This window comes from Adiantum capillus-veneris, chromosome 21 (assembly GCF_014529385.1).
Source record: "Adiantum capillus-veneris isolate H3 chromosome 21, ASM1452938v2, whole genome shotgun sequence".
Classification (NCBI taxonomy): Eukaryota; Viridiplantae; Streptophyta; class Polypodiopsida; order Polypodiales; family Pteridaceae; genus Adiantum; species Adiantum capillus-veneris.
In genome coordinates this window covers 35773784-35795354 of record NC_140951.1, presented here as the reverse complement: position 1 = coordinate 35795354, position 21571 = coordinate 35773784, and the positions used below count along the sequence as shown (strand labels likewise).

Here is a 21571-nt window from a genome sequence, read left to right as displayed (position 1 = left end):
TAGGTGATTGCATATAAACAGAGGCCCTCGCTTTGCATCTGCTGACATTGCGAACAGAACATCTGACAGGGAGTATGATAGATTTGAAAGTTGTCAATGCTTGTGATCGACGTGTGATTAAAAAATCTTTGCGACATGTGATGCTTGTGTAGGTGATTGCATCTATGCCTGCGTAGGTGATTGCATTTGGAGAGAGGCCCTCATTTTGCATCTAGATTTTGACTAAAAAAGCAAGACAGAGCCACATGCCTTCCAGATGCCTGCGTAGGTCATTGCAGCTGGAGAGGGGCCATCACTTTCCATTTGGATTTTGACTTCCATGCCATATCAGCCCACAAATTTCTTGCCACAGCCATGAGGGGCATATCTTGCAATTATTGTGCCCCACGAGATGAGAGTCGAGTCCTACGTCGTGCCACATGCCTTCAAGATGCAAGTAGATGTGATTCCATGCCCTCGCTTTCATCTGCTGAAAACAGCCCAAAAATTAGTGGCCCTTCGCTTGTTGTGGATGTCCCGCAATCAATGCGTTCCAAGAGACAACATTCCGGACACGAATCTCGTCAGGAATCTTGGCATTGAGGGTCCAGGAAGGTCTGAATTGTTTTTAACATTCCCTCACTATGAATATCATCATGAATTTTGTTGTCCATATCAATATCTTGCGTAGTGCCACCTACCTTCAAGACGAAAGCATACTCAAGCACTTTTTGGTGCTTTCTCAAGTACACCACATCTTGCATAGATGATCATTGCTCCTATGTAGTGCCACATGCTTTCAAGATGCAATCATAAGTGATTACATCAGGAGAAATTTCCTTGCTTTGCATCCCAAAAAACAGCCAGCAAGCCTGCTTTTGGGCAGAGATGGCATTCCGGACATCAAGGCAGTGCTACATGCCTTCAAGACAAAAGCATAGGTGATTGCATCTAGAGAGATGCCCTCGCTTTGCATATGTTAGAAACAACCCAGCCCAGGGCTCCGTGGCCCTGCCACATTGACATATATGTCAACCAAGGCAGTGCCAATCATTACGTTTCATAAGAGAGAACCACAATATTGATCAAACCACCGCCAAGCATGACATTGTATTCCCAGCAGCCCCCGACTAGCAATCACATCATGGATTCTGATACCCTTGCGATAGGCATATTGGGCATATCTTGCAACCAACATGTTGCAGGTGATGACATTTTGGAGAGAAAGTCCATCACGAACTTTTCATGCTTTTGTGACATACCACATTTGGCATACATGTCAACCAAATAATTGCCAAGCATGACATCCTTCACCAAGCGTGTTGGATCAGGTATCTTCTCATTAATAGCTCACCCATGTCAACGGCTCGTGTAAGGCCACTGGCCTTCAAGGCGCAAGCATATGCATTCCACATGGCTTCAAGATGCATGCATAGGTGATTGCGTATTGGAGATGCACTTGCTTTGCATCCGGTAAAAACGGACTAGAGCTTTTTGGCCCCGCTCTTGTTAATCGCATCCCACAATCAGTGCATTCCAAGAGGGGACATTTTTTACAAGAACTTCCTCAATAACTTTTTGTGCTTTCTCAACCACATCAAATATTTGGCATACATATCGACCAAGACAGTGCCAAGCACGACATCTTTTTTCATCAATAGTCACTAACTAATAAGATCAGACTGAGTTTTGTGCCCGTATCATCATCTTGCACCTACACGTTGAGGCGGTCCGGGGCAGGCAACAAGAGAGGCAACCTCTAAACACCCCTCAAGGCTCCCGTGCTGCTCAATTGGGGCTGGGGCAACCACAAGCACGACAAAACAACAAACCCACAGCCAAACCTAAACAAGATAGGGGCACCACCTAGTTATGGTATGCGAACTAGGACGCAAGACAGATTTTGGTACAACCAAGAAGATGCACCACACAACACACACAAGCAACCTCACACCAAGACACACACAAAATGGACCAGAGAGAGCTAGAGAAAAGGAAAGAGAGAGAGGAATGGATCTTGCGTAATACCTTATTTGTGACTTGCAAATGGAGATGGTTCGCTAGGTTGCTATCGTAGAGCTTGTACAAAAACTCACTCAATGCTTAGTGATTGCTAATCATTGCCAAAACACACACACACACATTGTCTTAGGGTGTGGGAGATCTCTCACCACAATACCCTCTTACAATGGACACAAAATTGGCAATGAAAAACACACTAAAACACTTTCTAAAATCAAGATCAACCGATAGAAACTCAAAATACACAAGTCACCTTGAATTCACCAAACCGTATTGCACAAATGGAAGGACGAAGATTTGAACGTCGAATCACGCCTTTGATACACCAAACCTCAATTTATTGATGATGAAGGAGCATATACAATAGTGGTTTTGAGATTTGAGGAACTCATGCTCTCTCACTTGCAATGTGTAGCTTGAAGGCTTCTCTCACACCAAGAGTGAAGCTCACAAGCGGTTGCTACACCTAAGTCTCTCCTCACGCATAGAGTGTTGGGGTGCTATGTGAGATGTTGGAGGTTGTTTTACAAGAAGGAGAGGGGTCTATTTATAGGTTGGAGACCCCTCATAAAGATTATTGGAAATCCTAATTTACAAGCTAACAAATCAGGATTATGATTTTTTTGAATATAAAAACATTGCGGGCCTTCTTTGTCTGCTTGAGTCATGGGTGTGGGCTCAAAAGAGAGCATTATTGATGGTAGATAAGGTGAAAGTAAGTAAGGAGAGAGAAAGAGAGAGAGAGAGAGAGAGAGAGAGAGAGAGAGAGAGAGAGAGTGTGTTACTATACACATGTCTTGAGGTGAGGTGTCTTTTATGGTTAGGTCAATGCTATTTTGTGTTAGTATGTTAGTCGTTAGTAATCACTAGAAAGTTAATGTTACATTTACAATGGGTAGAGTGAGTTGATTTGATGAAGAAAGAGGGGTGAATTAAAAGAGAATCATTGAGATGGTGAAGCTTTGAAGAAGCTTGAACTCACCCTTGTGTAATTGTGGAAAAAATGACCGCTGGTCTTCTTCTTCTTCGCTTCTTTACGCCGCCGCCACGGTTGACCACCACGATGAAAAGAGGATTTGTTGATGAAAATTTCTCAATTTGCAGAAGTTATCATGGTTAAGATGCTGAATTTTAGATATTTTTAGGAGAGGTAAATGAAATTGTAACATAGAAGCAATAGAGAGAGACATGGAGAGGGTGTATGTATGTAGAGGTTCATAAAAGAACTATAGGGATGAGAGAGAAGGGTAATGGTGAAGAGGGTGGGAGAAGCCATGGAAATTGCAGGTTTGAGTGAGGGAAGGAGAGGGAGGGATGTGTAAGAGTGAGTAGGTGTGTGGAAGGGTGAGAGAAGACTAAGGGCTACTTGTGAGAAAAGTGGGCAGACTGGGGTCCACTCAAAAAATCATAGCTCACCGCTAGTAGCTCCAAAAATCATGAAAAAATTTGAGGTGATTATTCAGAGCGTGGGCTACATTTTCTCTTTTGACCACCGCTCCAAATTCGGAGTGGAGATAGGTGCCAAAATTCTCACCAAAAAGCCTATTTTTTATGCCTGCAAAAATCTTTTAGTGGCCCCCTCCTTTGTTGAATTTGTACAATGCATCCAAGAGTGAGCCCCTCCTTTGTCATATTATAATACAAAGCATCCAAGTTGCCCTTGACCCATGCATGGAGGAGGATTATTGGTGAATAAAGAAATATACACATGGTGGGACTAGTGTATGGACTATTCATGGACTTTTAGCTCAATGAGCACATGGTGTTAGAATAATGAGTAAAAATAATAATAAAAATATGGAGGAGTTATGGATATGAAAAGATATTGGAATCATATGATATGGTCCCTCTTTGAATTATTTTGGGTGAAAGAGGAAAAGGTATGCAAGTAAATAATATAATAAACGTGACCAATGAGTAGAAATCAATTTTTTGTTTTCACGAGGGTGAGGGTGAAAATGTGGGAGTGATTTGTATAAAGAAAAAATATGACGTTAGAGTATGTACATATTGGCAAAAAATATAATTATGGTGTAAGAGAATGAAAAAAGGTGTACATAGGTTTAATAAAACACACACCTAAGTAGAAATATTTAAATAAAATACCAAAATAATTATAAAAAATCCATATATTTAGGCCATATATACAATGAAATATTTACACACAAAGAGGCCATAATATACTTTTATTTTTTTGGCTCAACTAGCCCAGTGACTAGCTAGCTGAGGGTTTTTAAGAAGATATGGGAAAAGCCCCCTAACTCACACACGCCTATGTACAGTGAAATGGTAGGGATAGCCATAGCGTTTGGGTGAATTTGGTAGGGTGGAGTAACTTACTATGGCAATTATGGAGAGCCGAAAAACGGCTATCAACGTCAAAGGGAATAGTTCGGAAGTGGCAATCAGACTCTAGGAGGACCATGCAGAGGAGGGTATAGCCGAGGCCCTTTAAGAATGTGAGATTTCTGGAAAAATGGGCTTCACTGAAGCACACTACCGAGTTGTCAAAGCTTGAGATGGATTCACATGGCAGGTGGTTTCCACGCTTCCGGGTACATTGCTCTGCCTACCATAATTTGTATACATATCGACTAAGACAGTGCCAAGCACAACATCTTTTTCAACATACTCGGACTAACAATATAATCCTACAACCAGTGCATTCCAAGAGGCGACATTCCAAACAGGAAGCTCCTCAAGCACTTTTTATGCTTTCTCAAGCGCACCATATTGACCGACACAATCCCAAGCATGACATCCTTTTTCAATAGCCTCTGACTAATTGTAAAGTTTTGTGCCCCTATGCTGGCACCTTGCACAGAGCCACATGCCTTCAAGATGCATACATAGGTGATTGCAACTGGAAAGAGGCCCTCACGTTGCATCAGTTGAAAACAGCCTAGAGCTTTCTGGCCTGCTCTCGTTTGCACACTTGCCGCACTCCGTGCATTCCAAGAGGCGACATTCCAGATAGGAAGCTCCTTAACCACTTTTTGTGCTTTCTGATATCTCTTCAGGTAATCCTGGACAGTTCCATGCATGACATCTTTTTTCAATAGACTCTGACAACATTTGGAGGGACACTCTGAGATCGCATCCTATAGAAACAATTGAATGCATCCTCACCATCCTCATGTTGAGCATACCCTAAAATAAGAGCATTCTATGTGGCTACATTGCATTCTGAAAGCTGATCGAAAACCTCTTGTGCCTTGTCAAGAATTCCACATGTGCAATACATGTCCACCAACGTAGTTCCAACAATGATATTTTGCTCAAGCAGTCCCTCATCTTCAATCTAAGCATGTAGTTCTTGGCCCTCGTTTGAGTCGCGCAAGCTGCCACAAGCTTTCAAAGCAAATACAAAGGTGACTGCATTTGGAAAAAGGCCTCCTCGCTACACTTGTTCAAAATGCATCAAAGCTTCTCGACAATACCCTTGTTGATCATATCCTCCAATCAGGGTTGTCCATGAGACCTCATTTTAAGTTGTGAGCTGGCCAAAGGCTTCTCGAGCTTTTCCAAACATGTCACACTTTGCATGCATATATAACAGTACGATATCTACAAAATTGTCTTCTTTTAAAAGTCCATTCTTGATAACTTATACTTGAAGTTGTTGTACGTCTTTGCCTACTGCTCCAGAGATGCCGCATGCTTTGAAAATAAAGGTGAAGGTGAGCCCCATCTAGAGAGATTCCCTGCCGTTGCATGCCTTCAAAGCAACCAATAGCTTCCTCTCCATGCCCATGTTGGACATAGTCTCCAATCATGGTATTCCATGTCACAAGATTCGGAGATGGAATCTCACTACCAACAAAAATGTCCTTCACAAGCAAACTGTGAATTTTTGTGTCCATAACAGTATCTTGCATAGAGCCACATGCCTTCAAGATGCCTGCATAGGTGATTGCATCTTGAGAGAGGCCCTTGCTTCGCATCAAGATTCTACGTGCGACAATTTAAAAAGCGTGACACAGCCACATGCCTTCAAGATGATTGCGTAGGTGATTACATCTGGAGAGAGGCTCTCACTGGATTCTGTGCGACATAGCCGCATGCCTTAAAGATGCTTGCGTAGGTGATTGCATCAAGAGAGAGGCCCTCGCTGGATTCTGCTTGCGACAATTAGAAAAGCTCGACCAATATAACACCGTTTGAAAAGAGATGTCAGATATACGAACGTCTTGCCAGATTTTAAATCCCGGTACATGCAACCACGTGGATGAACGTGGAGCCAGAATTGAGATTTTGCCTTCTACGCTAATGAAGTAAACAAGAGTGCTTCGTTAGCTATGTTCCATCGAATTGAGATCGAACAAAATATTGGAAACTGAGAGAGAGAGAGAGAGAGAGAGAGAGAGAGAGAGAGAGAGAGAGAGAGAGAGAGAGAGAAGAGAGAGAGATTTCATGAAAGAGTGCTAGATTTTTTTACCTGAGAGTGTTTGGGATACCGATCATCGTGGTTTAGTGGTGTACCTCCGCATAAATTGGTTACCAATCGTAGTGCTTCAGAGGGGTACCTCGTCAAAAACCACAAGGAGTGTTAAGAGTTTTGTCAAGCTCAATGTTCATGATCATACAAGATGTCAATGTTATTAATTGTTTGTTGTTCCATTTTTATGTTTTTAAAAAAAAGAAAACATGCAAGTCTCCTTGCATGGGGGAGTTTGCACAGTCCTCCCCAATTTTTATAATATGAGGGAACGTGCCATTCCCATGGCATCGTGCAATTTTCAGTGTGTTCATTAACACTAGAATGGTAACAGGACACTTTTGTGTCCTGTTAAGTGACCATTTTGCTTGAATTATTTGAAGAGTATGAAAATGAATTTCTAGATGCTATATATCCACAAAGTTGCCTTATGAGCTGAAAAAAACTTAGCATTTTTTTTGGAGTATCGATCTCACCATTAACCTTACTCTTGCACAACATTTTTGAACCTAAACTGTGTGAAAAAACCAGTCCTATTTTTGGCTTTTTTTCAATTTTTGGCAACTATACCACTGTAAACTTCATGTTTGTGAGGTTTAGATGGCTAAAGGTTAGGCCTTCATAGTTCTCAACATGTTTTGATGCTTGTAGGGAGAGCTAAGTGTTAAAATTGAAAGTTATGACCAATTTACAAGAATTGCATAATCCTTTTTTTGGCCAAAATTAACACTTTTATGATTTTTTTGGTGGCTTTCTTGATATCCAAATTCAATTTTGATTGTGTAAGTGTAATGTATAACATAAAGCTAATCTTCCTTGAGTTTTGGGGGACCTAATATGCTATATAGCATAGTATATGATGATAATTGAGTTTTTTGATTGTTGAAGAATACAATACATTTTAGAGTAGCAAGTATAACTTTCTCAATATTGCTAGTTTCTTAGGACAATTGTGTGTATTTTGTAGGTAGTAACCATATCTAATCATAGACTACAAACTTGGCTAGATATTGAGTATTTTCTATGGGTTTCTAGAGGTCATAATGCTAAACCCAGTTTTTTCATGTTTGTTGTATTTACCACTTTATCATTGCCCCCAAGCTGCCATCGTAAGAGATCCATTATCCTTTTGACATGCTCCATGGCTCCTTTTGAATCCAAAGGCCCAAAGGGAACTAAGAAAACATGTATATAGTATCTGTATTGAGCGTGACTATAGAAACTTTGATGATAGGTCCGCAGAATGGCAAAAATGCAACTTTTTTGTACCTTTTTTTTTTGCTCAAAACAAAATTAGTGAGATAAAAGCAACCATATGTTTTGGTCACCAACCCATTGAAGTTAATGGGGCATTTTATCTCATGTCCTATAAAAATCCCCACTCTTATTTATATGCAATCAATCGTAAGAAATTGCTGTTTTGGACAAAATGCATTGGTCCATCAACTTTGGAGGCTTGTAGTGACCAAGGGATGAGAAAAATTACAAGTTTCTCATTTTTTCCATATGTAGTAGTTATTGAACTATAAGCTCATGAAAGGATTTTTCAAAATGAGTGGATCTACTATGGTTTTGGAAATTTTTCCCAAAACCCTGAAAGGACACTTTTATGTCCTGTAACGTTACCATTCTAGTGTTAACTGCATCTCAGTGTCAAAAAGCAGAAAATGATAATGCTTACTCACCGCGCGATTGAATGTCTATCGCAAATGGACTTCCTTGCATCAACGATGTTGGGCATCCCCTGCACTTAACCCGCTGCAAGAGACGACATCCCAGGGAGGATACCCTTCAAGAAGATTTTGTGCTATTGTGAGAACACCACATTTTGTATACATATCGATCAAACCACCATCAAGCATGAAATCGTACTCCCAACAAGCTAGCAGGGAATGAGGGTAGGGAAGAGGAAGAAGAAACATTTCGTAGGAGAAAGAATTAGTTCCTCACTTATCATAACTCTTGTTGCTAGCATACATAATAGCATAGTAATGAAGAAGAAGGAGATGTCAAGCTTAAGCATTGAAGCATGGCTCTTGGTTGGATTTGCACTCCATAGCCAAGAGCGTTGGTGTAGGCTCTCAACCTCTACTTGCTTGGAGAGGGAGCTCTTGCACTTTGCATAGCACACAATGAGAGTGTTTGTGAGTGTGTGTGTGTGGGTGAGTATACCCCCTAAGCAACCCCCTAGCTTGCTTGGGTCGACCCCCCCTTTTAGCTCATGCTTGAAGCTCATTGGACCCCTCCAGGCCTAGCCAATCATAAGCAGGAGGCATTACAAGCAGTAGGGGTAGCCTTGAGACAAGTGTCCCCCTTTCCCCTTTGAGAGAGAGGGCTAGATAAATGATAAATCAATTAATTAAATCTCCTAAACTACTATTGGACCCCTTGGGTGGCCAACCAATAGGCTTCAGCCATCTCATGAAGGTAACATAGGTAGGGGCCTGACATGTGTCCCTGCTGCCTCTTCAAGCTTGGGCCTTCCTTGTGTGTGTGAGTGTGTGTTCTCTCTCTATCCCCTAGGAAAAGGGCTCTCCCCCCATCTTGTAGGGATGCTTTTGACTTTTGGTGCTCAAGCACGTAAGTCATCAAGCATGACAATGCACTTGAACTAGGGGTGTTCCCACAAGCATCTCAGGCAAGCATGTCAAAGCACCTCGAGCACCTTAATCAAGTAGCAAGTCAAGCACCTCAAGCATGTAGTAGGTCAAGCACCTCAAGCACCTTAATCAAGAACCTCAAGCATGACAAGCACCTCAAGCACGACAAGCACCTCGAGCTTGGGCCGGGTTCCCGCCTCAAGCTCAGCCATAGCTTACCTAAGGTCAAAGGACTTTTACACACACTATTGGAGGTCTTCAATGAAGCTAACCCTAAGGTCTTATGCTCCATTGTTTAGCCTTGCTCTTTGATAGACCATCTCTAGCTTAAAAGAAATTTGTACATTGCTTACTCTAATGTAGCATTGTAAGCATTGACAAGGTTCATATTATCCTTAAGATGTACTCCTTGCATCCATCTAGCATCTTCAAAAGGATAATTTTTGAACTTAATAAGATACCGTCGGATAATCTTACCATGTTGTAGTACCTTGTCTTCATGCCGAAGGACAGCTTCGGGTTGTAGCACCTCTTCTTGGTCTTCAACTTCGGGAGGGTCTTCAATGATTGGTTCAGTTGGTGGCTCTCCTATGTAGGGCTTAAGTAGGCTTACATGAAAGGCATTGTGTACGAGCCAATGGTTGGGCAACTTGAGTTGATAAGCCGTCTCATTGATGGGCTTCAAGATTTGGAAAGGACCATAGTATATTTTTGCTAGTTTAGCATAATACTTTTGATGGCCCGTAGGATTTTTGCCCGTCGTTTGTCTTAATCAAGCCTTAGGAAACTTGAGTAAGACCCAATCATTTTCTTTGAACATTAAGGCTCTTTTGTGCTTATCAGTAGCAGATTTTTTCCTTTGTTGAGAGATGGATATAGCCTCCCTAATCTTTTGAAAAGATTCTTGTAAGTCACGGCTATACTCATCGGCGGCAAAGATCTTCCCATGTACTTTGAGTAGCAAGGGACTTTTAGGTCTTCCCTCAATGATCTCAAAAGATGCTTTTCCCGTAGAAGTATGTACAGTATTATTGTAGGCATACTCTACAAGAGGTAAGTACTTTTCCCATTGTGAGTGTTGATCTACTTCGGTAACATAAGTCTTGAGTAGATCGAGTATCGTAAGATTGGCTATCTCACTTTGGCCATCCGTTTGTGGGTGATAGGCTGAAGAGAAATTCAATCTTGTTCCTAGATTTTCAAAGAGACCTTTCTAGAAATTACTGGTCATTCTAGGATCTCTATCTGACACGATGGATGTGGGTAATCCATGGTGCTTGAAAATCTGAGGTATAAAGAGAGTTGCCATTTGATGTGCCTTAATAGTCTTTTTGACAGGAATAAAATGTGCTTGCTTGCTAAACCTGTCGACTATTGTCCATATTCCTGTATTCCCATGGATAGACTTGGGTAATCCAAAGATGAAATCCATGGATATACTCTCCCACGGTGAATTTGGAATAGGCAATGGCTGGAGTAATCCAGGTGGCTTCCCTCTATCATACTTGGTCTTTTGGCATACTACACATTTTGATACATACTCTTGTATGTCCACTTTCATGGTAGGCCAATAGAAGTACGTCTCTACTCCTCGAAGAGTAGGTTGAATACCTCTATGCCCCACATATGGAGGAGCATGGGATTCATACATAACTTTCTAACGAAGGGAATGGGTAACACATAGCCTATTGCCATGGAGAAGATAACCATCCTGCAAGGTGAATGGTTCCTCTTTCTTCCCTAAAGCAAGGGCTGACATTATGTCTCTAAAGTCAGGGTCAGTAGCATACTCATCTATCATAGAGGATAGATCATTGTGAGTAGCTATAGACACCGCATTAACTTTTGGTCGTCGTGAAAGTGCATCGGCAACTTGATTGTGCTTACCAACTATGTGAGCAATATGGAAATTAAATTGCCAAAGAAAATTTTCCCACCTCATTTGTTTGTCAGAAAGCTTAGTTTGCGTCATGAAATACTTGAGACTTTGGTGGTCAGTTCATAGGATAAATGGGGTCCCCAATAGGTAGTGCTTCCATGTGTCTAGGGCATGTAGAACACCTAAAAGCTCTTTCTCATAAATGCCCAAAAATCGTTTATCAATATTGAGCCTTCCGCCCTCATATGCTATGGCATGACCTTCTTGAAGCAAAACTGCTCCAAGGCAATCACCACAAGCATCACATTGGACCTCAAATGGCTTTGAGAGATCCGGAAGCACGAGGACTGGTTGGGAAGTAAGTTTCTCTTTGAGCTTTTCAAAAGCATTTTGCTCCTTAGCAGTCCATACAAACTTAACGTTCTTCTTAGTTAAGTCGTGTAGTGGTCCTGCTACTTGAGAGAATTTTGTTATGAAGCGTATATAGTATGCGCACATACCAACAAAGCTTCTTAGCTCATGTAGATTTCTTGGGTTAGGCCATGCTTTTATTACCTCTAACTTTTATGGATCCACTTGGATACCATCTTTAGAGATAATATGACCTAGGTATTGAATCTCTTGAAGGAAGAATTCGCTTTTCTTTTGGTTGAGATAAAGCTTGTTCTCCCTCAATGCTTGAAAAATCACTTGGAGATGTTGCTTATGTTCCTCCAAATACTTGGAGTAGATGATGATATCATCAAATAACACTCCAGTGAATTTACGATATGGTCTAAAAATTTCCTCTATCAAATGATTGAACGTAGCTGGCGCATTAGTCAAGCCAAAAGGCATGACTAGATATTCATAAAGACCAAACGTTGTGCGAAGCGCGGTCTTTAAGATATCTTCATCCACTATCCTTATTTGATGATAGCCACTCTTAAGGTCAATCCTACTGAAGTAGGTAGAGCCTTGAAGCTTATCAAACAGATCTTCTACCCGAGGTACAGAAATCTGTTTTTGATAGTGATATGGTTTAGTGCTCGATAGTCCACACACATACGGTATGTACCATCTTTCTTTTGCACTAAAAGGACTGGAGAACAAAAGGGAGAGGAACTAGGCCTCACCATCCCTTTGTCTACCAGTTCTCGTACTTGCCTCATGATCTCCTCTTGTTGAGCTTGTGAGACTCGATAAGGAGGCTTGTTAGGTGGTGAGCTTCCAGGAAGGAGCTCAATGCGATGGTCATCATCCCCTCGTTTTGGAGGTAAGTCCATAGGGATATCATCGATGAACACATCTTGGAATCCTTTTAGAAAATTAGACAAGTCTAACTCTTCTTGATTCCCATTATTTACATTTGATGAAACATTAGTATCTTTTAGAGACTCTTTGACAAAAATCATGTACGCAGAAACTGAGCTCTTCATTGACTTATAAAAAGCAAGAGGATTTACAAGTGGAATAGTGCGACCACGCTCACTAGCATCTATATACATGTTCTTTCCCCTGTAGGTGAAGTAGATTTTCCTTTCAGGGAACTTCATGTTGGCAGCCATGCGATCAAACCATGGTGCCCCTAGGATAACATCCTCATGTTGGAGAGGAGAGATGAAGAAGTCTTCTTTGTCGACATAGCTTTGGACATGAAGCCTCAACTTCCCAATCAAGGGAGTAACGGAGGCTTGTTGTCCCTTGAAAGTTGCATCAGCCACTACTATATCTCCCATCTCAAAAGCTTGAATGCCCAACTTGGTGGCCAACTCTATTGATATGAAGTTGAGAGTAGAGCCAGGATCAAACAAGATAAAGGCATCATGCTCTCTTACCTTTCCCCAAGCATAGGAAAGTGATGATCCTTTGCAATGAGCATCCTCTTTTGGAGCTTCGATGATAGAAGCCCTAGGAGTCTCATTGCGAGCATTCTTCTTGGGGCAAGAATGATATCCATGTCCTTGCTCCCCACACTTGAAACACTTATGGTCCTTGCGAAAAGCTTCAAGCTCTTCAGGAGAGAGTTTGTTTTTACCTTTGTAAACTCCCTTCTCCTTGGACCGATTGTTGTTGTTGTTGGAATTGGCTTGGGAAGTATTTTGAACATTGGTTTTTCCCTTTGTATCATTTTTATCTTTGTTTTCAATGGGCTTGACATTACGTCTAGCCCCTTGATGGAAATTGATGCCTGAAGCAACCATGGTGTGATGGATTACTTCGCTAATAGTACCAGGCCATTGAGAGTTTATGTATTCAGCCATCTCTTCAGGTAATCCTGCACAGAATTGCTGCCTTTGCTCGGCAAAGTCTATCTTTTGAAAGACGGTAGCCTTGAGATGTAAATCCCAAAACTTGTCTACATATTTGTGGATAGACTCATGGGAGAGGAGCTTCAAGTTGTGCCATTCGGTAAGCACTTTGTCCTTTGCATCACTTGCAAGGAATTGCTTCATGATGGAAACTCGTAGAGTTTTCCATGTCTTTGGGGCTTCACCATTTCCACGAAGGCTAGCCCACCATTGACGAGCTGATTTTTGGAAGTGCATAGCTACATGGCGTAGCTTGGAGGACTCTGTGAAGCCCTCATCTCCAAAGGCCACATCAAATTGTTGGATGAAGGCCAACACTTTGTTGGTAGCACCGAAGGTTCCATCATAGGTGAGAAAAGAGATACTCTTTCCTCCCTCCTTGAACTTCTTTAGCTTTTGTGACCTTCGCCATGCAAGAAATGATTTGCAATGTCCTCCCCTCTTGTATTCTCTAGGAGAATAGCCATAACTTTCATCGGAAGAGGAGGAAGGTGAAGAAGAAGGAGAAGAGGGTGACCTCTTCCTAGCCCTTTCTTCCTTTGTTTCCTCTCTTGCCTTTCAGAGTGATGAGGAGAAGGACTATGTGTTGATCTTTTCCTCTTGGGAGGAGTAGGCGATCGTCTAGACTGCCGTCTTCGTGGAGCCACATCTTCAGAGGAACTTAAACTTTCCTTGCTTTCTTGCTCTGTGGATTCCTCCTCTCGAATGGGAGAGAGTCTTCTTTTGGGGGTCTCTTCAAGAGGCCTCCTAAGCTCTCTCTCCTCTTGGAGAGGAAGGGAAATTCCATAAGCACGAAGTTGTTGAGTAACTTCGACTTGCAAAGCAGGGTTTCCCATAGCTTGCTGCAACCTAGTGACGAGATAATTCACAAACATGGGAGCATCATCATTAGCACCTTCATGTGCAAAATCAAAGCTATCAATGTTCATTCTACTCTCTTGATTATTGTCAGCCATGTTAACAAAATCTATGTATGTACTTAGTATATGCTTTGGCAATTCAAAACCTTAGTTGCCACTCTTCTTAGCCTTTGAAAATCGGCTCTTAAGTATCTGCACCCACGGCTAGAAGTGGTTAATTATAGAGAGTAGAGGAGTAGGTCTAACATAGCAGAGTTGCCAAGGGCTAGCTCCTTTCGGACTTCTTATGGCTCAATAATGGTAAATCCGTAGGCAAGTCTAAAAAGACTCCATTATTAAGTCCAAAGCTACCGAGCTGTGCACCATCCCCCACATAGTGGGAAATGATCCAAAGCTCCCGAGGTGTGCACCATCCCCCACATAGTGGGCTCAACAAAACCGATAATAGATCCCAGTTCCACTTACCCTATTATAATTAGCAACATCAACCATTTATAGGCTACTTAAGGACCTCTCTTCTTAAGCAAGAAAAGAGAAACCAAATGCTCTGATACCAATGTAATCTAATTGGCCTATTTAACTTGAGAGTAGCGGAAATTAATGAGAGTACTTTTGAGAAATAGCTTTGTGAGCATAACGGGTGAACATAATTGAAGAGAGCAACATAATCATAGCAATTAGTTAACTTGGCATGAACAATACTTTTGCAAGAGAGAGAATTTAGAGAACACGACAACAATTGAGGACCGGATTTATGTGGAGCCGGTCCCCCCTCCAATAGTTATTTGTATTATGATTTCTCCCATTAAGAGAGACTTGTTACAATACACTCTTTGTGTTCCTTGTGACCTAGGTGATGCAATGAAGATGGAAAGCTTCATGCATCACAAACATAACATAAACTTGAAGAAAGCTTTAGCTATCCCAAGCCTCAGTCCCAAGACCTCAAACACCTTCGAAGGTGGAGAGAGCTAGCAGGGAATGAGGGTAGGGAAGAGGAAGAAGAAACATTTTGTAGGAGAAAGAATTAGTTCCTCACTTATCATAACTCTAGTTGCTAGCATACATAATAGCATAGTAATGAAGAAGAAGGAGATGTCAAGCTTAAGCATTGAACCATGGCTCTTGGTTGGATTTGCACTCCATAGCCAAGAGTGTTGGTTTAGGCTCTCAACCTCTACTTTCTTGGAGAGGGAGCTCTTGCACTTTGCATAGCACACAATGAGAGTGTTTGTGAGTGTGTGTGGGTGAGTATACCCCCTAAGCAACCTCCTAGCTTGCTTGGGTCGACCCCCCCTTGTAGCTCATGCTTGAAGCTCATTGGACCCCTCCAGGCCTAGCCAATCATAAGCAGGAGGCATTACAAGCAGTAGGGGTAGCCTTGAGACAAGTGTCCCCCTTTCCCCTTTGAGAGAGAGGGCTAGATAAATGCTAAATCAATTAATTAAATCTCCTAAACTACTATTGGACCCCTTGGGTGGCCAACCAATAGGCTTCAAGCATCTCATGAAGGTAACATAGGTAGGGGCCTGACATGTGTCCATGCTGCCTCTTCAAGCTTGGGCCTTCCTTGTGTGTGTGAGTGTGTGTTCTCTCTCTATCCCCTAGGAAAAGGGCTCTCCCCCCCTCTTGTAGGGATGCTTTTGACTTTTGGTGCTCAAGCACCTTAGTCATCAAGCATGACAATGCACTTGAACTAGGGGTGTTCCCACAAGCATCTCAGGCAAGCATGTCAAAGCACCTCGAGCACCTTAATCAAGTAGCAAGTCAAGCACCTCAAGCATGTAGCAGGTCAAGCACCTCAAGCACCTTAATCAAGAACCTCAAGCATGACAAGCACCTCAAGCACGACAAGCACCTCGAGCTTGGGCCGGGTTCCCGCCTCAAGCTCAGCCATAGCTTACCTAAGGTCAAAGGACTTTTACACACACTATTGGAGGTCTTCAATGAAGCTAACCCTAAGGTCTTATGCTCCATTGTTTAGCCTTGCTCTTTGATAGACCATCTCTCATTTGGGCCCCTTTACCATTGGCCCCGTGTTGAGATAGATCTATAAGCACATATCTATATCTTAACACTTGTTCCCGTTTATTCTCCCACATTAAGTGATCAATTTAATATGAGAAAATCATTTGGGTTGGTTAGATATTAGATTTTATGACACTTGCTTTGCATCCGCTAAAAACAACCTACAGCTTTCTTGCCCTGCTCTTGTTGCGCACATCCCGCAATCAGTGCATTCGAAGGGGGCGGACATTTCGGATAGAAAACTGCTCTAGCACTTTTTGTGCTCTCTCAAGCACACCACATTTGGCATACATATTGATCAAGACAGTCCCATGCATGGCATCCCCTTTCAACATCCATGTTCTTTTTGTGCACATTCCGTGATCAATGCAGTTCAAGAGGCGACATTCCGGACAGGAAGCTGCTCAAGCATTTTTTGTGCCCATAACAGCTTCTTCAGTAGAGCTACATGCCTTCATGCATGAGTACGTGATTGCATCTGGAGAGAGGCCCTCACTTCGCATCTGCTGAAAATAGAATAGAGCTTGTTGGCCCTGCCCTTGTGGAGCAAATCATCCAATCAGCGCATTACAAGAGTCCATACTCAGGACACGAAGCTCCTCGAGCACTTGCGTAGAGCCACATGCCTTGATTGAATTAGGAGAGATATACTTTCTTTGCATATGCTAAAAACAACATAGAGTTTTCTGCCCCTGCTCTTGTTGCGCACATCCGCAATCAGTGCATTCCAAGAGGCGACATTCCGGACAGAAAGCTCCTTAAGCACTTTTTGTGCTCTCTCAAGCACACCACATTTGGCATACATATTCACCAAACAGTCGCAAGCATGACTTTTCTTGCGTAGAGCCACATGCCTTCAAGATGCATGCCTAGGTGATTGCATATGGAGAGAGGCCATATGCGAAGCATTTGAAGAGTCCACACTCCAAAAAGGAAGCTCCTTGAGCTCTTGCATAGAGCCACATGCCTTCAAGATGTAAGCATAGCCTTCAAGATGCAAGTATAGGATGCTGAATTTGGAGAGATACACTTGCTTTGCATCCGTTGAAAGCATCCTAGAGCATGATACGCTTCCCTAAGAGCGTCGGACCAGGTATGGGCTCATTAATTCTCTCATCCATGTCAATGGCGTTGCAAAAGGTCAATGGCCTTCAAGGTGCAAGCATATGCATTCAGCAGCCTCTGACTAACAATATAATTGTGATTTTTTGTGCCCATACAAGCTTCTTGCATAGAGCTACATGGCTTCATGCATGCGTACATGATTGCATCTGGAGAGAAGCCCTTGCTTCGCATCTACTAAAAACAAAATAGAGCTTTCTAGCCCTGTCCTTGTGGAGCAAATCATGCAATCAATGCATTCCAAGAGTCCACACTCACGACATGAAGCTCCTCGAGCACTTGCGTAGAGCCACATGCCTTGAATGAATTTGGAGAGATATACTTGCTTTGCATCCGCTAAAACCAACCTAGAGCTTTCTTTGCTCTTGTTGCGCACATCCCTCAATCAGTGCATTCCAAGGGGCGACATTCCGGACAGAAAACTACTCTAGCACTTTTTGTGCTCTCTCAAGCACACCACATTTGGCATACATATCGACCAAGACAATCCCAAGCATGACATGTTCTTTCAATAGCCATGTTCTTGTTGTGCACATCTCGTAATCGATGCATTTCAAGAGGCGACATTCTTGAAAGGAAGCTCCTCAAGCACTTTTTGTGCCCATATCAGCTTCTTGCGTAGAGCTACATGCCTTTATGCATGCGTATGTGATTGCATCTGGAGAGAGGCCCTCGCTTCGCATCTGTTGAAAACACAATAGAGCTTGTTGGCCCTGCCCTTGTGGAGCAAATCATGCAATCAACACATTCCAAGAGTCCACACTCAGGACACGAAGCTCCTCAAGAGCCGAAAGATTCCACATGAGACTGTACATAGCCACCTCATCGCCGTTTAATAACATAGTATTTTGCGAACACGCATCGGTGACCTCAGCAACAGATTGTTCGCCATCAGTTGGCGGGTTTTCCTTTGACTTGTTTATCATGGGTGACGGTTCTCTTGTGAAGCCTTTGACACTGTCTACGGTGCATTCTTCCATAAAATATGTGCACCCATCATGATGCTTAGCGATGTCAATTTGCTTCCCTTTCCGTTTTTTGTACGTGAAATACTTTAAGGTATAGTCACTATTCTTTTTCACCACTGGTGGCCCTTGTTGCTTCCAATGATAGTCATCCTTGGTAAGCATCACTCTTTTCCCTTTACTCGTGTACTTGTAACATACTACCAACAAGTATGTGTGATCATTTGCTACATCATATGATGAGAGAAAACTTCCAAGTCCACTTAAAAAATAAGAAAATGTGCTTTTCTCTACCTGTAGACATCCCATGGATGCTTGAGAAAGAAGTCCTCATCCACTTGAATGTTTCTCAATGACATTGTTTTGAATGCATAATCTCGTAGAGTAGGCACAAGTGATTCCAAGGAAGGCACATGACCACATTTTCTCTGGATTGTCGTACCTTGAAACATTACAGAACTACATGATAATACTAGAGTGATCTTCATGTGTCGACGGACTACGGTTTTGGACCGGGTATCCATATGATTGGTACTTGGTGATGACCTATACATCCAGATTGCAATGCTTCACTAGAATATACCTCAGTAGAAGACAGCGGGGATGGCGGACTGTCATGCTGAGGTAGTTGCCGGCGTTGGCGTCAGAGCAACAAGCATGACATGCTCCTGGCAGTGGTGTCATCCACAGTATTACGAAGGCCTGGAGTTTTTTAATTAGAGATTTTTAGCACTGGAGCCACGTGGGCTAATGACAGGCCAGGAATTGCGAAATGCCCACTACGCTAACGAAGTAAAAACGGCACGATATTAAGCTGAAACAGATTTTTTCCGAACACTGCCTGGGAGCGAAACCTGTGTCATAAAGTGCTACATGTGAAAGCACAACTGACACGTCAAAGAGAGGCTGGCAAAGAGGACGAGCAACAACGAGTCGCGCCAGAAATCTACACTCGAGGCATGGGAGCAGGCGATCTAGATTCGAATCCCGCGCCGGGCAGTTCGTCTGCAGAAATCAAACTCCATCTTTCCAAGGGCTGCCTCTGCGCTGGCGAGTCCACAGTGGAGCCCTCCTCTTCTCTCTCTCGGTGTCCTTCGTCATCTGCGGCTCGGGATCTAATGCCGCGCTTACAGACGCCTATGGAGCTCCGCTGCTGCACTACACAGAAAAGGTAATATGTCCTTTTATATACACAAGAAGTTGTGGACAAATTCTTCCCACATTCTGACTTACCTCAACATCATGAGCTTCTGTGAGGGAGGCACCCCATACCTAGCTAGGTACGACTGGGGGCAGCGGACCGCCGGCCCGGTGGGGGGGCCGAGGTCCCCTGCCCCAATCGTACCTAGCTAGGTATGTGGTGCCTCTCGAACAGAAGCTCGTGATGTTATTCATTGTATGAAAAACACTGGAGAAGACTCCGTTTTCCTACATGAGAAAATTTCTAAATCTTCTTGTGTTACATGCCCGGGGGGGGGGAGAGAGAGCCGGTTTGCTTAGTTTGTTTCTGCGCACAGAGACGCATGTTCAGCAGTACGAAAGTAGACGTGTTCAAAGGAGATATTGGGAACGGGGGTGCCTTGGCCTTCACGGTGAAGAAGAAGCCCTCTCTCTTCTCCCAAAGCTTGCACATCTTCATGGCTGGCTCCCCTTCAGATGGCCCCCCTATCTACACGCTCAAACCAGCTTCCTTCAGTAACTCACTCCAAATCTACCGAAACGATGCCGTCGTCGCCAAGGTATGCAAATCTCCCTTACAGCAATGCCCAAAACTGGCATGTCATTAGAATTAGAACTAGCACGTCACATGGGATGCCTAGAGAAATGCTTTTTTGCAATCTCTCAAATTTGAGATTGATTATAAACATAGTTTATGAAACTTTTAAAGCATATAGCCAAAATTTAGCCCTTAAATCCAAGGGAGCCCTTAAAACCTATCCAATTTTTGAAAATTCTAGCCGATAAATTTACACATAACCTCGATTGTGCCAAACAATGCATGGCACACATCATTTGGGGCAGCCACATATCCCTGAGTTGTGGGCAATGTTTAGGGTCCACAACTTGGAGCTTGGTAGCATAAAAACTATCAGCCAACTCACTCATATTGCGAAGTAATACTCGCAAATCTTCATTTTGTGAGTATCATTGGCAGAAATCCGAGGGCTACCCGAACTTTGGTCCCTACCTCGCATTTAGTACCATACATGTATTGGTCTGGTATGCAAGTTTTGTAGAAGCTAAAGATGATCTTTCAATTAGATGGTGCGCTCAGGTGTGCGAACTAAAGCCTACAAGAGAGAATAATATATGTGTTTGAGTTAAAGAGGGCCCCGCTACCTTGGTCTAAGAAAATGCAATGATCCTAATCTAAGCCAGAGAGATGATTTTACTATTGTTATTATGGTGTTTAGGTTGAAAGGATCACTAGAGCAAACATGTGAGCAAACGTCTAGAGCATATTTATTGTTATTATGGTGTTTGGGTTGAAAGGATCACTAAGTAGGAAGTTCTTACGGCGCATGTTGCTCTTATGTAAACATGATGCCAAAAGCATAGGTGCTTTGTTGGCAAGACAGGCAAGAAATAAGTTTGAAAGCTAGTAGTACGTTACTTTTCGTAAGTGGTGAGACTTAGCTTCTAGCTTCTATGTATCACAAGCTTATACATGGCTTTATGGTCTTTTTCTTCCATTTTTTGCAGGCCAAAGGAGGTTACTTATTTTCTCAAGCCGACTATCGAATCACAATTTTCCCCGGCATTGATCAAGCCATGGCTGTGTTGTTAGTGGCCATATGATGACTTACGCCCAAAAGCAAGTGGAGGAGGAGGAGGAGCAGGAGGTTGAGGAGGTGGGCGTTGAAGAGATGATTTGCATGCTTGAAGGTTTTACTTAGAAATCAATGTAAATGAGTTGTAAAGTAAGCATAGAATAAAGTATTTATTATTCATTTATTATCTTAATCACACATTTCAAATTGTCTATACCATATTATGCATTTAAGTTGATACCTTTGTATTCCGGAATGGAGGGAAATGCAAGGCATAATTAGGATATATCTACATCTTTTATCCTCAATGTGACATGGTTCACAATATCTTTAAGCACAGTGTGATTCTTTTAAAACATTTATCCGCATGAAAGGTTTTCATAAATTACTGATTTATGTGCTCATTGATTTATGTGAGATGCTAAAGGGCCAAACACAATTTGTGGGGAGTTCATGGTATTCTATATTAGTATACGTAACATTCATCTAATTTTGTTCTTTCTTTAATGTTGCGAAAATTGAGTTGAATGTCCAGGAACATGTAGTTAGCCACATTTCAAAAATGTACATAGATTTTTGGCTTTCTAAAAGAAACCCTTAATGTTGTGTTTGGTTA

At 42.4% G+C, this 21571-nt stretch overlaps 2 pseudogenes across 1 annotated transcript; one reads left to right on the top strand and one right to left on the bottom strand.

Moving 5' to 3' along the window:
• The window catches only part of LOC147430777 (uncharacterized), a 34880-nt pseudogene extending 15989 nt beyond the window's left edge, over nucleotides 1–18891 (bottom strand).
• A 146-nt stretch (nucleotides 18892–19037) lies between these two features.
• LOC147430776 (uncharacterized) lies at nucleotides 19038–21359 on the top strand (annotated as a pseudogene). Its single transcript, XR_015185737.1, has 3 exons — nucleotides 19038–19355; nucleotides 19702–19923; nucleotides 20888–21359. The product of XR_015185737.1 is annotated as an uncharacterized LOC147430776 (transcript).
• The last annotated feature ends 212 nt before the right edge of the window (nucleotides 21360–21571 follow it).